The sequence below is a fragment of the Ursus maritimus genome (assembly GCF_017311325.1).
Source record: "Ursus maritimus isolate PB19 chromosome X unlocalized genomic scaffold, ASM1731132v1 scaffold_X1, whole genome shotgun sequence".
Taxonomy (NCBI): domain Eukaryota; kingdom Metazoa; phylum Chordata; class Mammalia; order Carnivora; family Ursidae; genus Ursus; species Ursus maritimus.
In genome coordinates, this window is record NW_024423319.1 from 71,682,218 (window position 1) to 71,698,301 (window position 16,084).

The window sequence follows — 16,084 nt, forward strand, 5'->3', positions numbered from 1 at the left end:
GAAGGGGAGAGGTACAGGAAGTTGGGGTGTAAGAGAAGAAATGATCAGGAAATGCCTGTGTCTGAAGGGAGAGAGGCAGGGGAGGTGCAGTGGCAGCCAAAGGGTGGAGTGAGGGCCTGACTGGGGTGGCACATCAGGCAGAGCAGAGGAGGGAGGGCATGAGAGAGCAACCCTATTACTGTTGATGAATATTGTCTATTACTATAACTCAGCATGTGAAGTATTTTTCTATTGCGAAACTGGAGAGAGAAAATTCTGGAAGGTCATTCCCAAGGATAGGAGAGGGGCACCTGAATGAATCATCAGAGAAACCCTGGGGAAGTGGGTGGAGTTCATAACCTGAACCAGGAAAAGCCTGATGATTCACTGGGCTCGATACCTGTCAATCCTCTCTCCTCTACCAACAGACTGAGAACCGGAGGGTTCCTCAGACGAGAAACTGGATCTCAGTGAGTGCTATAATAGGGGGAAGAGGAGTGAGTTTTGAAACAGGAAGAGAAAGGGAGTATGCTACAGACCTTTGAAAGGGCCTGATCTGAATTGTAGAACTAGAAAGGACTTCATGAACATATGATCCAACCTCTTTATTTTACACTTCAGAAACTGGAGCTCAGAGAAGGAAAGTGATTTGGCCAAGGTCGTAAAGTTGTGTTAGTGCGAAGCAGATAGACAGGCTTCAGAAAGAGGCCATACAGGCTACCTTAGCTTCAAGCGTTAGCCTAGATAGGGTCTGCAAATGCTTGGTGCACCAAACTACTGCAAATACATAGTGCCACTTAACCACTCTTGCACCTGTTGTGAAGATTGCTAATTAGATATTGCACCCCAACCTCAGTGCTGACTCTACCTGAAAGTCCTTCTTAACTGTGTACTCTAGGCAATGGATCAACATTGACATAGAAAGGAAAACAGTTTGTAATCTCAGGACCAGAACAACAGCTCTGTGTCACAGAAGGGTAGAGTGGTCCTAATGTCTAATCAGGTAGATATCATTATCTAAGGCTCTTTTGGTTACAAGCAACAAAAGGAAGAGTTGCCCTCAGGAAGGGCAGGAACCAGGACGACTATGTAGAAGTCTGTGACCCTTCCTCATTAGAGCACTGCCACCTGCGGGATTCAGCTCCAATGACTGGCTCCCAAACTTTGTGTCTCCCATTACTAGTTTTAAATTCGCCAGAGTGAAGTTGATTGGACAACTTGGAACAGATTTTTAAGCCTTGGAACAATAAGTAATGGAAGGAGGACAGGGTCATATAACATAGGGCCGACTTGACCACTGGGTCTGGGAATTGGGGCATTCCCAGAGATGCTTTCAGCTGAAATTAATAGAAAACACATCAAAAAGTGACTTAAGCTATGAAAGAAATTTATCATCAATACAATGTCCAGGGATATGGAGTTCTGGGATTGGTTAATTCATCATCAAGGACACAGCATATTTCCATCTCTTAGCAAAAGGATTGGGGAAACAGCTCTCGGGTAGACAATAAGCAGTGACTGTCACAGGGGTGTTGTTGTGAGCCAAACTACCACTCTCAGAGGTGTCTACCCCTGATATGCTTCAGGAAAACTGAAAGGGACCAAGAGAAACAGGCTAGGGTGAAGGTGAAGATGGGCTTGTCAGAGACCAGAACCATAAAAGCTCTGTAAAAGGAGTTATAGAAACACCTGTGAGGCCTCCTGAAATTCAAGAAAGGCCTCTCTAGGGCTAAATGAGGAAGTGCTTTCATCACTTTTGGGACCAGGAATCAGGATATGTTTTCTGAGGGGGCCAGGAAGGCTACTCAGGACAAGTACAGACTTTCCCAGGACAAGGAGGCAATCTGGAAATATTCCCCATATCATCCCCCAAAGCCAAATTAATAAAGCAGTTTCTGAAAAAGACAGAGAATCCCACAGCCCTAATGGTGGCACCAACCCAAACTTTCCAGGCAATGAGTCTGAGTAGTGTGGTTGAGCATCCGACCGAGACAGGATTGAGGCCAAGAATAGGAATGGGGATTGAGTGCCCTACAAACTGTGCCAGCCAAGCCCATCAGTGGAAAGATCTGAGTTCCATTAGGAAAAGGAATCAATATTCTGTAAACTCATTTATTTCTAGGGTTTTGTAATTTAAAAAAATTGTTGTGTTCCCCTAAGCTTCTGAGAAAAGTTCCTTTTGAAAACCCCCATCTTGTCTCAGATCAATGCAAGCAAAAAGGCATTTGGCCACAGATGACTCATAACAGCTCGGAAGATTATCAAGCTCCTAAAGGGGAGGAATAGAGGTGGCTGTGATGGGCCACTTGAAGTCTTGAGATGAGAAGATGAATTCAAGGTGGATCAAGAGGTGGCATTTCTCTGAAGTTTAAAGATCCTTTCTGGACTTTTCCCTCTTGGAAAGGGGATAGAGATGACTGTGGTCTGTAGGTAGGACATTATTTGAGGGCTCTGAGCCTGAAGGCAAGATGAAGCTGGTGAGGATTCAGGTTGGGGCTCTTTTAAGGAAAGACTATCCCTAGGGAGGTTCAATTCTTTTCTCTCACCTTTCCCTCTGCTTTGACAATATATGTGAAATTGCATGCGTTACCAAATCCCAGAGAGTCCCAATTTCCTCATTTTTAAGATGGAGGTACCAGGTAGGGGTGCTGTGAGGATTAAATGAGATAATATATGAAGTGTTTAACATTCTTGGCCCCGAGCAGGTGGTCAAAGAGTCAATGAAGTCAATAAAGCATACTTTTTTCCTCCTTACTTCAGTGTGTGTGTGTGTGTGTGTGTGTTTGGGCCAGACACTGGACACTCTGCTAGGAGCTGGATATTCAGAGATGAAATTATATAGTCCCTTCCCTCAAGTTTCTTGCAGTCTAGGAGATAGTTAAGGAAACAACATTTATAACAAAGTCTCTAGTAAAGATACACACATATAGGCTCATTGGGAATATGAGGTAAGTGGGACTACAGTCTACCTGAGGAATTCAGAGAGAAGTAGCATTTAACCTGGGCTCTGCAGGATGAGTAGAAATGCGCTCAGTGTACAAGCATGGGGATAGTCTTCAAGGCAGAGAAAACAGTGTGTGCAAAACACAGAGGTATGACAGAGCACACCTAATTTAGCATTCCTGGAGCATTACCTGTTACCATAGGTAAAAACAAAGGTAAATTTTTCTATTAAGTTTTTAATTTTAATACCAGTATAGTTAACATACAGTGTTATATTAGTTTCAGGTGTACAATACAGTGATTCAACAATTTCATACATCACCCGGTGCTCATTACAAGTACACACCTTAATTCTTCCCCATCCCTATTTCACCCATCCCCTCATCCACCTCCCCTCTGGTAACCATCAGTTCACTATATAGTGAAAAGTCTGTTTTTTAGTATGTCTCTCAAAGAAGGTAAATTTAATCCTATAGTCCAGGGCATCTTACTAAAGAATTTTGAGCAGGAAAGTGGCTTATCACATTAGCAGGAATATTTAGGATGATTTTGAGGGATAGTGAAATTAGAAGTTAGATGAAAAATTACTATTGGGGGCAAAATGGGACCTTACCTGGAGCACTGACAAATGGAGATGAAGAAGAGGAGATGAACTGGAGGGTTACTGAGAAGATAGAACCTTTAGAACTTGGTGATGAATTAGATGTGAAGAATGAGAAAGGAAAGGAGTCTAGTATTTGTCCGGTATCTGGGCAACTGGATAGATTAGGGTGACATGAGCTGGGATAGGCAACACAGGAGGAAGAGGCAATACAATAAGGGGCAGGAAAGAGATAATGAGTTCCATTCTGAAATGTTAGGTTGAAGAGCCTGTGGGATGTCCAAGTAGAGATGTGCAGGAGAGAGCTTGAATACTCTACTTTGGCAAAGTCATCATCAAAGAGCACTGAATAAGTCATTTTTTATGCACGACTCTACACAAAGTGTTTTAACTAAGTGGGTCTTTTGCCTTCAATTCTCCCTTGAAAAGAGCTTATAATCCAAATCCATGAAGGATGTGTGTACACTGGACCACAAGTTCCATCATTGAAAAGATCACCTGTGGGGCGTCTGGGTGGCTCAATTGGCTAAGCGTCCAACTCTTGATTTTGGCTCCAGTCATGATCTCAGAGTCATGAGATCGAGCTCAGCATCAGGCTCCACAATCAGCATGGAGTTTGCGCCTCTCCTTCCGCTTCTCTCTGTCTCTCTCTCTCTCAAATAAATAAATAAAATCTCTAAAAAAAAAAAAGATCACTTGTCATTCATGTCCATATGTCCAGCATCCCACAGGGGACCTGACATAATATAGATGTTCCTTAACTGACCCATTGACTGACTGAATAGGTAAATGAAACAAATGGACATATATTGACAAAACAGCAACATGTGTAAAAGTTGGGAGATGGGAGAAATTAAATTCCTATAGTAGAGGGGTAAGGAAGTGAGGGAAAATAACAAAAGCTCCGGTCGTAGTTCAGGAGAGCGTAGTTTGCCTTGCTAGTCAGACTAGGCAGGAAAAATTCCTGAGTGAAGCTGACCTAATTTGAGACAGCAGGAAGAGATGGACCTGGGGGGAAGCAGAGAGACATGCCCAGTCCACAGGCACACGAATTCCAACTTTTGAAAACATTATGCCCAACAAATAAAACTATAGGGCTAAGGGCCAAACTTTGTAACCTTTGGGAAGGCTTCTTAAGAGGAGGTGGCAGTCAAAAATGTTTCAATGAAGGAAGCAAGCAAGCTCATAAGTTGCAGGGAGTGTGCATTCCAGGGTCAAGTTGGGGCAGATTGCTCAGAGAAAGGAGAATTCGAGTTAGGGACACTGAGAGGCCAGCCAAGGCAGAAAGAGAGACTGAAAAAATGAGGTTAGCTGCAGTTAATGGATAGGAGACAAAGTCCCAGTAAGAGAACAATGAAAAGCCACCCCAGGAGAAAGAGGCAGAATTTATCACTCCTTCCACTGGACTTTGATAGCACTTACGGTGTAATATCACAGTTATTTGCTGAGGTTCTTGTCTTACCATAGACAGCACAGGGCCTTCGTCTGATTATTCTGAGCACATGCCCGGGGGCTCTGAAAATGCTTGAAGATTGAATGGATGGTTGGATAAATGGATGACTGGATGAGAAGAAGAGATGTATTTAATGTGATAGACAGTTTAGGAAGCTATCCAGAAGAAAAAAAAGCTCTATGTGTAAGGATGTTTATTGCAGCATTATCCATAATAGTGAAAAATTGAAAATACTTAAGTAAATGATGGTGTGTCCACTCAATGGAATATTATGTGGCCATTAAAATGATAATTATGAAGATGTTGTAGCAACACAGCAAATGATTATGATATAATAATGCTAAGTGACACAAGCAAAGTATGAAATCGCGTCTATGCTATGATTACAAGTATGTAAAAATGATGTATGCATATGGCCAAGCTCTGGAAAGGAAAGCATAAAAAATAAAAACAGATGACTCATTGGGATGGCATGATTATCAGTGAATTATTTTTTTCTCTTCTTTCAATTTATGTTAATGTCAGTTATGCCACTACAAAGGATAAAATAAAGTTGATAGCTGGGAAAGAAACTAAACCAGGACCTTGAAAATTTGACAAAGAGGGCAGATACCAGATATGGGAATCTCCACAAAATGATGTTGTTGAGGTGAAAGATGGCTGAGGCTGAGGCTGCTGGCATAGAAAAGAAGGGGTGAGTTTGGGAGGTGTATATTGTTATTGTCTGCCTGCTTCCACTTCTGTAAATCTGTGGCCTAAGCAGGCTGTACCTGTGCTAGAATCAAGAGAGCAGGGAATTTGAAATCAGAAAACCAAAGTTCTACTGCTTACTAACTGTGTGATCTTTTGGGCAGGTTCATTAATCTCTCTGAGCCTCAGTTTGATAATCTGTAAAATGGAGCTAATAATCATTAATTCACAGGATTCTGGTGAGGATTAAGTAGAAGAGACTGCATATGAAAGCCTTTTGTAAATGACAAAACCTGTATAGCCATAAAGAGTTGTTATTACTGTTATCAGTGTCATAATAGTTATTGTTACGTCTCCCAACTTGGCCTTAAATTCCATTAATTAGAAATTTATTTCCATAACAAGCAAAGGCTTCTGGAAGAATTTGAAGGAGGACTATCAGTCATTCAAGAGTCAATATAGTCTAGTCCAGTGGGTCTCAACTCTGGCTGCTATTAGAATCATGTGGGAGAGGGTTTTTTTAAATTGATGCCCAGGCCCCACCTTCAACAAATTAAGGCAGAGTCTCTGGAGGTGAAAATCAGACAGGGGTATTTTTCTACAGCTCCTAATTTGCAGCTGGGTTTGAGATCTACTGGCAAATGGGTCCTTAAGCCAGAGAGTCCTGACTTCAAAGTCCAGTTTAAATTTTGTCTCCTCCACTTACTCAGTATATGACCTTGGAGTAGTTTTATAATCTCTCTAAACCTTACTTCCTTTATCTTTGAAATGGAAACAACAATGGTACCTACCTCACTATGGTTGTGCTGAGGATTAAATTAACTAATACATGCGAACCACTTCAGCCCAATGCCTGGCAAACAGTAAGTGCTATGAGATGTTAGCTAGTTTTGTTGTTATTTGTAGGCTCTGCTTCAACCTCATTCTGAAGGACAAATCTTGACCTTATCAGGGGAAAGTGACAGTACAGCATGGAGTCTGCTTCATCACCAGTCTTGCTCTGACTTTCTAGCACCAGTTTCCCACTAACTTGCCTCTTGGTTCAGATGTCCGAACACCTGGGGCTTGGGTCCCTAGCAAATTACTTTTATGGCTGGCCCTCCTTAAAGAAAATTGCCTTCCCCTGGAGCTCTCACATGCCCATTTTTGTCAATATCTAGGCCTACCATGCGCTATGCACTCTAGTCTTGGTTGTTGCTTAAATAACGAGCAATGGAGCTTGCCTCTTAGGCCAGATCCCACCTGCCCAGTTTCACCTAACTCTTGCCCAGTCAGGTCCCACACAACCCCAATCTTGCTTCTGAAGCATTTCTGAAAAGAAAAACTGTCAGATTCATATACTTTCTGTCTTTCTGGAACAAAGGACAGAGATAAGACAAGTGACCCCAGATTTCTCATCTAACTGGGAAGTGAGAGGGTAGTAGAAAGAGGCTGGGCAACTGTCTTCACTGTGTCTAATCTATATTATAGACAGTGGTGACAGAGTGTCTGTAATAACTAAAAAGGCCTGAATACATTTTGTACTCTGTATTCAATTCCTGTATTTGCTATAGCAAGTTACCACACACTTGGTGATTGAAAACAACACACATTTATTTTGTTCACATACCTATAGGTCGGAAGTCCAAAATCAGTCTCTTTGGGCCAAAAGTAAGGTGTCAGGGCCATGCTCTGTCTGGAGGCTCTAGGGAAGAATCCAGTACTTTGCTTTTCCAGTTCTGGTGGCTGCTAACATCCCTTGGCTTATGGCTGTATCACCCCAATTTCTGCCTCCTTGGTCACATGGCCTTGTCAACATTTTCTCTGATTCCCACTTATAAGGATACATGCTATTGCATTTTAGGGCCCACCCAGATAGTCCAGGATAATCTCCCCATCTCAAAATCCTTAACTTAATCACATCTGTAGTATCCTCTTCTGCCATATAAGATGGCAATCATAGTTTCAGGGGGTTCAGAGGTAGATCTCTTTTAGGGGCCATTATTTAGCCTACCATGTACTCCACAGTACTTTTTCCTTTAATTCCCCGCAAGGCCTCTGCTTGTTCCCTTCTGCCTAAGAAATGAAGTCGTTCAAGCTTTAAGGATTTTGTGTCTTTTCTGTGTGTGTTTATGATCCGTTTGCTGTCTGTTATACGTTTGAATGGCCATTGTAGGGCCCTGAGCACTCAGTAGTCTGGAATTTGAGCATTTTTGTGAGAAATTTCCTTTCTTTGGCTGTATGGATCTGGGTTTCACTGGGGCAGAATTTGAAGGGGCTGAGTGGTTTGTTCTTCTGAAGAAACTGGACAATTGCTGGCCTGGAACTTCCTGCCCCTTTCTGAGTCCCATGCCCTATCTTTTAGATTCAGCTCCTTCCTGTTAGTAACCACTCCTGAGGCATAGCCCAATAATCCACTCTGCACTGTGAGCTAAGGCTGCTGTGTTGGGGAGAGAGATGAGAGATAGATGATGATAGATAGATAGATGATAGATAGATGATAGATAGATAGATAGATGATAGATAGATAGATAGATAGATAGATAGATAGATAGATAGAATTAACAGGGGAGAGAGAGAGTAAACATGCCAATGCAGCATGCTGAGTGTGATACCAGCAATCTTAAGGTAATATGACTCCACAGAGGAGAAACCCCTGACCCAGATGGGAGATGTGTGCAGGTGGACTTAGATGTCTGATCTGCCTCAAACAGAATGGCTATCTCATTTGCCATGATTCTCCCTGCTCCTAGATGCTCCAGGGCATAGTACAGGTATAGCAGTTAGTACACTTGAAGTGGAGTTCTGGCTTTCTCATTATATTGTTGCATGACTTTGCCAGGTTACTCTATCTTCCAAGCCTCAATTTCTTCTTGTGCTAAAATTGAGAAGGGAGCACTTAATCATAATAGCTATATTATCAGGCTGTTGTGAGGATTCAGCAAACATTATAGGTGAAGGGCTTTATAAAATATAAAGAATCATAACCTGTTCTAGTTGTTATTTTTAGTTCACCACTTACTCAATCTTTTCCTTCCTTACCCATTCTCCATCTTCCTTCAGACTATTTCATGCTAATCTTTTCTTTTAGCTAATTCAATCCTGATTCTTTCGTTGTTTCCTGACTCATTCCTTGCTCTACACACCCCAGGGAAAATTTGTTTCTCACCTATTATTCTGCTTTCAATCTCTTGCCAGTCATACATTAACATTTGCAAACAACCACATTTATAGAGAAACACTACTTCGAAGGGGGTTATCAGCCTTCCAAATTTATGCCCAGTCTAGATAAAAATTTTCCATTTAGTTCCAGCCATTCATGCAGTCAACCAACACTTATGGAACACCTACTATGTACAAGGTACTGTATTAAGCACTAGGGGTACAGGTGAGAATAAGACAGTATGATCTCTGGCCTCAGGGAGCTCATAGGCTAGTGAAGGAGTCAGACAAGAAAACAAGTGATTTAAGTTTAGTGTGAAGGTACCATTAGAGGAAAGCACAGAGTCTTGTAGAAGCAAATAAAAAGGCAGCAGAACTCAGACTCAGTGGGTAGGGGCAAGAAAGGGGAATGGAGGAAAGAAATTTCTGAACTGAAGGAATGACCTCTATTCTGGAGGAATGGAAAGAAGTTTAGTGTGGCAGGAGTGTGGAGTATGAGGAAGGGGCTGGTGGGTTGTGACCAGTTGAGGACGGGCAGGAGAGAGTGGCAGCAGCCTAATCGTACTGGTCCATATTCAAAGCCATGTTTTGACTTTACTTCAAGGGAAACGTAAAGCCATTCGTTTTCAAGGTTATATATCATATCTACATTTAAAAAAATCCATCTCACTGCTTTATAGGGAAGAGATTGAAAGGAGGCAAGAATTGGATGCAAGGGGACCAGTTAGCAGGTCCATGCAGGGATCCAGAAGAAAGAATATGGTGACCCAGATAGGCTAATGGCAGTGGGAAAAGAGCAAGATAGAACAATGTAAGAGAGATTTAGGTGGTGGGATCAATAGGATCTGCTTGGCGATCGATTAGATATTAAGGTTAAGGAGGAGGAAGGAGTCAGAGTTCCCAGATATTTGACCTAGGCACCTCAGTGAACAGCAATGCCACGCACTAGGATAGGGAGCACTGGAGGAAGGGCAAGTGCAAAGTAGAAAAAAACCGGTTAATTGAATTTTGGACATTTAAAGTGTCTGCAACTTAACTATAGGAAACAAACTGAGGATCGCTGGAGGGGAGGTGGGTGGGGGATGGGGTAATTGGGTGATGGGCATTAAGGAGGGCACATGATGGGATGAGTACTTGTGTTATATGCAACTGATTAATTATTGAACACTACATCTGAAACTAATGATGTACCATAGGTTGGCTAATTGAATTTAAATTTTAAAAAAAGTCTGCAAAACATCCAAACAAATTTGTGGATGTACAAAACTAAAGATCAGGCTAGAGAGTTGTGGCATCAGCTGAATAGGGCTCATCATTAAAGCCATGCAGGTCAATGGGATAGCCTAAGGAGAGTATATAGAGAGAAATGAGAAAAGGGGCTGAGGACAGAGCCTTCAGCAATCCCAGTCTTTAAGGAATGAGGCAAGGAATAAGAGCATAGAAACTGCCTCATAGTAAATACATAATAAATGTTGCTGTGTGAATGAAAGAAGACTGAGAAGAATAGGTTAGAGATAACTAACCCTCTTTGGGATGGGGAAAAAGAGAGACAAGTCTTCAGAAAGGAGATCAGACTTGAGCTAAATTGTGAAGAATAATAAGGAGTTTGCTGGAAGACAAGGGAGAAAAAATTCATTTCAAAAAGAGTAAAGAGCATGTTCAAAGGTTTAAAAAGCAGAAAAAGTCATGGCCTTTGCAAATGGATTCCTCCAGATTCCACTCGTATCTTTTTCCCTTCTGACTTGGTGTATATTCTTAATAAATCTTAACATCCTTAACAAATCTCTATAATAAATCTTAGCCGTGAGTGTGAAAAAAAGTCATGGTGTACTCAATGAAGATTGAGTATATATACCTATACACCTACTGTATAGGTGTCTTAGTTTTCTTTTAGACCTGTATTCATGGCTCTCTCCATAACCAAAGGGACCTGGATTCAAGACAGTAAATACCCTTCATGCCATGCCCCAACTGAATGGTAGGGATTGCTTACAGTGATATGCTGAAAAGGAGTCTGAGGCTGCAAGTGGACTCAGTGGTAGAGTACCATGATTGATTAGTGATGTCTGCTATGGATGAAGGAGAAAGGAATTGTAGTACATGTGCCTTATGTTTGTCATGCTGGCCTAGACTTTTCCCTTTTGCTTTCACCTCTCCCTTACCATCTGAACCCTTGAGTGAGAAGATGGGATCTCATGAGTCATGAATTGGCAACTTTCCACTCCTAAAGAATATGGTCTTCATGACAGAATAAATATTTGCTGAGAATATATCCACTGATCAAACATCACTTTATCTTGAGAACTAAAGCCAACCCCTCAGGGTTCCATATAGAATGTACAATTGTTCACTTAGCCACAGGCTTCACTGTGTTGAACCAATGGAGTAAATCCTAGATTTTGGTCTCTGTGCTGAAAGAAAGCATAGCTATCTTTATTTCCAGATCATGGGAAATGTTCAAATTTAACTTTAAGGTACTAGCATGCAGTAACAGTCTGTTTACTGTGATCTGGTTCTATGTTTTACCTTAGTTTTTTCTGTGGTTACTGGCCCAGTGAGCACAGGAAAAAGAGCAGCTTGCTCTTACAAAGGTTTGTAAATCATACAAGCATAATCAGAGCAGTCTAGCATACTTTTTCTCACAAAGCAACTGTTCAAAGCTTTTTTTGTGTCCTCTTCATTTTTACGCTGCATCCCTCATCCTTTCTGTTCTTGCATAAACCTTTATAGTGATTCTAAAACACACTGCAGGACTGTTCTGGATATTGTGTGGTGAAGGTCTTGTTATATTGTGGATCTGAAGTGGGCAATAAAGAGGGCTCACCTGAACTCTTATAGGAGGCTCCAGGGCCCGTTATGGGGACTCAAGGATGGCAATCATTTCTCTCCAGCAAACTGGCTATGAAATAGGTAATTGCAGCAGGCCAAACATCAGAATTGAAAGTGTGAACCCTTTCAAGGCCTGGGAAATTTGAAACAGCAGAGTGAGGTTTTTGGCAGCTGATAGTTGGAAATGGGGAGATAGAGGTGGGAGAGAGTAAGGTCTGGGAAATCCAGAGGGCCTCATGACCAAGCAACAGGTAGGGTGTAAGGTGGTGGGAAAGGAAAAGGTGAAGCTCCCTGCCAAGCCACAGCAGCTTATCAGTGCACTTCAGTTACCAGGTTGTGAAGAGAGGTGTTGATTGGAGCATGTTGTACATTGGAAAGGTGTGGAGAACCACTGACCTAAACAGTAAATCTACCTCAAGGGAGGGGGTTTGGGGACTCCATAAAGAAAGCTTTCACTGCTTTTACTGGGATTGTGGAATTCAAAACCCATAGTGTAGAAATCTTACTCTGTGCTATTACTATTTTCTAAAATTATTTTTTGTTTTCTCTTAGGATTTAGTAAAATTCCTTTAGGTAAGGTAAGTTATGCTAAGTAAAACCAGGATTTTTTTTTCAGTGTGGGCTTGATTTTTAAAGGGAGATTGGAAAACCCCAGAGGGTTGGGCATCATGCATTCATTCATTCATTCATTCTTCAAATAGTTAAGTACTTACATGTGTGAGGCACTGTGCTAGGTGCTAAAGATTCAAAGAGGAATAAGACACATCAAGAAACTTCAATTCTAGTAGATGAAACGTTCACATAAACAAGTAGGTGTACTAAATGATTCAAAATAACGCAGAGATATAGTCAAGGTAGAGGATGGTGTAATAGTTAAGTAAGGCTACTTGCTGTAACATATGAATTCCCAACTTAAGGGACTTAAAGCAAAAATGTACTTCTTGCTCACATCAAAGTTTACTGTGGGTTAGCTTGGGAAGGGAGGCTCTACTCCACAAAGTCATTTAGAGAGCCAGGCCTGTTTCATCTTCCACTGAAGATCACTGAATATCACCTAGCTGGCATATGGGGAGAGCCAGAGCAGAGAAGATATACCTTCTTATAACCATTTTGTCCCATAAGTGACAAAGCATGTGATTATGTGGCCCCATATAGATGCAAGAGGGCCAAGAAATACAATCTAACGATATGCTGAGCAGGATATTTGAAAACAGGGTTTGGTGAATATGTAGTTAGATTGCCACAAATGGAATAGTCTGTTCTACATAGAAGGGGTGAGAGAGCCTTTATAGAGGGGTTGATTAGTCAATAGATATTCAGTCCTCAGTAAGTGCTAGATATTCTTTTGTACACTGGAGTTAGTGATGAATGAAATACTGTCCTTTTTGTTACGTCATAGTTGTCTGTATCCCCATTCCCTTAAAAAAATGGGTAGGGCAGCCAATTCATCCTGGTTTGCCCAGGGCTTTCCTGGTTTTAACACTAAAAATGTCATATCCCAGGAGTCCCCCACTCCCATTCCCAGTCCTGGGCAATCTGGGACAGTTAGTCACGCTACAGTATGGTCTGTTTCCTATCTCGCTCCCAGATATCTAGCATTTTATCTGGCACATGATAAGTTTTCAATGACTATTTGTTGAGTGTAGGTGGGTAGGTTGGTGGATGGATGTGGACTTGGATGAGTGAATAGTGGCTGAGTGGATGAATGGATATGCTTGTTTTGGGAACTTTTCAGAATCTGGAGGAAAGGAAAAGAGACAGCTAGAGATCTCAGAACACTTAAGAAAGGTCTACAGCAGAGAGCTGGGAGGGCAGGAGCAGCCTTCCAGAAGTTTAAGGAAGTAACACTCTCCTTTGTCCACTTGTCTGAGACTGATCTGGAATTTTCTATAGACCCACTTGTCTGAAATTGATCTGGAGTTTTCTATAGACCCAGAAGTGGGGAAAGATTGGCCACTGAAGGAAACTCCCAGCTAGGGTGATGGGTGCCAGGGTGACTTGGCACAGAAAGCCCTCATTCTGTTTTGCCAGTCACAGGAATTATTATCCCCTGACAACATCCTCAGAGGAGGTCAAGGTATAAATAAGTATTATCAAGACCTTACTTTGGGGGTAAAATGTGACAAGTTTGATGCTACTGTGTAGAGAAGAGATGTGGAGAAGTAAGAAAATAGCTAGAAATTTATAATAACTGTAGTTAATTGTATTTTCAAAATATTTTAATGAATTTAATACAGATAATAAAATTACACATTTTTTTCCTGCTCAGATTGCTGGTGGAGTAGTTTAAATTTTTCAAATCATTATTTTAAGGACATTTAGCTGTTTTTTCTTAGAAATTCATTCTCTTCTGTCTTCTAAAATGCCCCTCAGCACCAATTTCGCCTTTATTCCTCAAAGATGAGTCACTATGGAGAAGTCTCTTTGGATCCCTCCTAGCACTCAGAATACTCTGTTAATACCTTTTATGGCAGGTACCCTTGAATAACACTGTACGTTATAATGCCTCCTCTTCCCATTAGATGTGCACTGCCTGTAGTACAGATATAGATTCAAATATCTACCCTGCCACTTATCAGTTGTGTGACTTCCAGCTAGTTAACTGATTTCTCTGACTTTCAGTATTTCCTTCCGTAAAAGAATAACATTATTTATCTCATAGGGTTGTTGCGAAGATTAAATAAGATGATATGAGAAATCTTCTGCAAACTGCCTGGCACAAATAGGCCTTTCACAAATGTTAGTTGCCTCCTTTCCCCCCTTCTTTGAGGAAGGAACTGTGCATTATATATTTATTTCTGGGTCTCCAACTTAGGGCTTGGCACACAATGTGCCTCAAATGTTTACCAAGTTGAACTGTCAAAGAACCAGGGTCTCGCTGGAGGATGATATTAAACAAAGGATCAATTACAATGACATGGTGTAAAACATGGTAAAAGAAAGTGGAAGCTCGCAGAAAACTGATTCAGTATTATAGCTTTTATTCACTTTTTTGTTCACATTGTATTACAGGCATACTTTTGTCTTAGCAATTATCATATGATAAAATTATATATTTATACTTTCTCTCCCAACTGAATTATAAATTCCTCAAGTACAGAGAATGTGCATTATGCATCTTTGTAGCTCCCATACCTAGAATAAGCACCCATTTGTTGCTTTATTTATTTATTTATTTATTTATTTATTTATTTATTTATACCAGTTGAGCTGTTTTTACTTACTTTGACATATCTACCTTTGGTGAGAAACTTTTCCCTTTTCTCACTTTGTCTTTTCAGCTGAATTGAAAATTCTTTCAGGATTGGAAGCCATGTTTCTCCTATAAGGCCTAGCTCAGTGTCAGACCCACAGCAAGTGTTAATTGCATATTTAGTTGACCAATGCATATTCTCTCACAATAGACAGATGTCATTCCACATCACAAAGAACATTTCTGTATGAATTTAAGATATGCAAGGCTCTGATATGGCCCATTAATGTCATGCCATATCAGATAAAATTTGATTCCAATTCAACCAAAGAACAATCAGTTTTCTTTCTTCTGAGGAAAGAGAAAGAAAATGATATTACTGTTTTTATAAAAATAAAAAAGCAACGGATTGCCCGAAATTCTACCATCCATAAATAATCAGTGTTAATATTTTGTGAACAGTATTTCAGACGTCTCTCTATGTGCATATTCAGAAAAGAGATGAATGGATGGCTAGATAAAAATTATTTTATGAAAATAGGATCATAGTGTGCAGGCCAGTTTTATTAAAAATATTCAATCTAATTTTACTTGAATTTAATAGAAGACTAAAATGAAACCAAAGGAATTGCTAACCTTTGGATAAATATTATTTCACCTCAAGAGATATTGACTTCACACTAGGGAAGATAAGATTATCACTGTTATACCTCCTCTCATCTCCTCTCTCCCAACCTCCTGATTTTTATTAGTTGTATCATTATTCTGTCAATGTTATTAACTGTTACATGCTGCTTTGCTACCAGAATTACCTTGGTTATTTAGGGGGTGTATATGTAGTATAAATATTTACTTAAATGAATTCAGTGCTCCACCTGTGTTCTTCTATCATGGTTTAACTGTTCCCAGACTTTTTAATTTGATTTTTTTCTCTTGGTTGGCTGGATTTTGTAGAAGGTTTTATGAATGCTGTATTCCCCGAGTTCTACATGTTGCATTTTTATTTGAAAAAGTAGTTGGCTGGGTATGATATCTTTGTGTCTCACTTAAACTTTCTTTCAAAATTTTACAGGCCTACTCCATTGTTTTTTGGTATTGAACATCACTGTGAAGCCTGAAACCAGGCTGATTTTCCCTTCATATTAATGTCTTACTTTTTTCTGTCTGTACACCTGAAAAATCATTTCTTTATCCTTGATGTTCAATCTTTCCTTCCTTCCTTCCTTCCTTCCTTCCTTCCTTCCTTCCTTCCTTC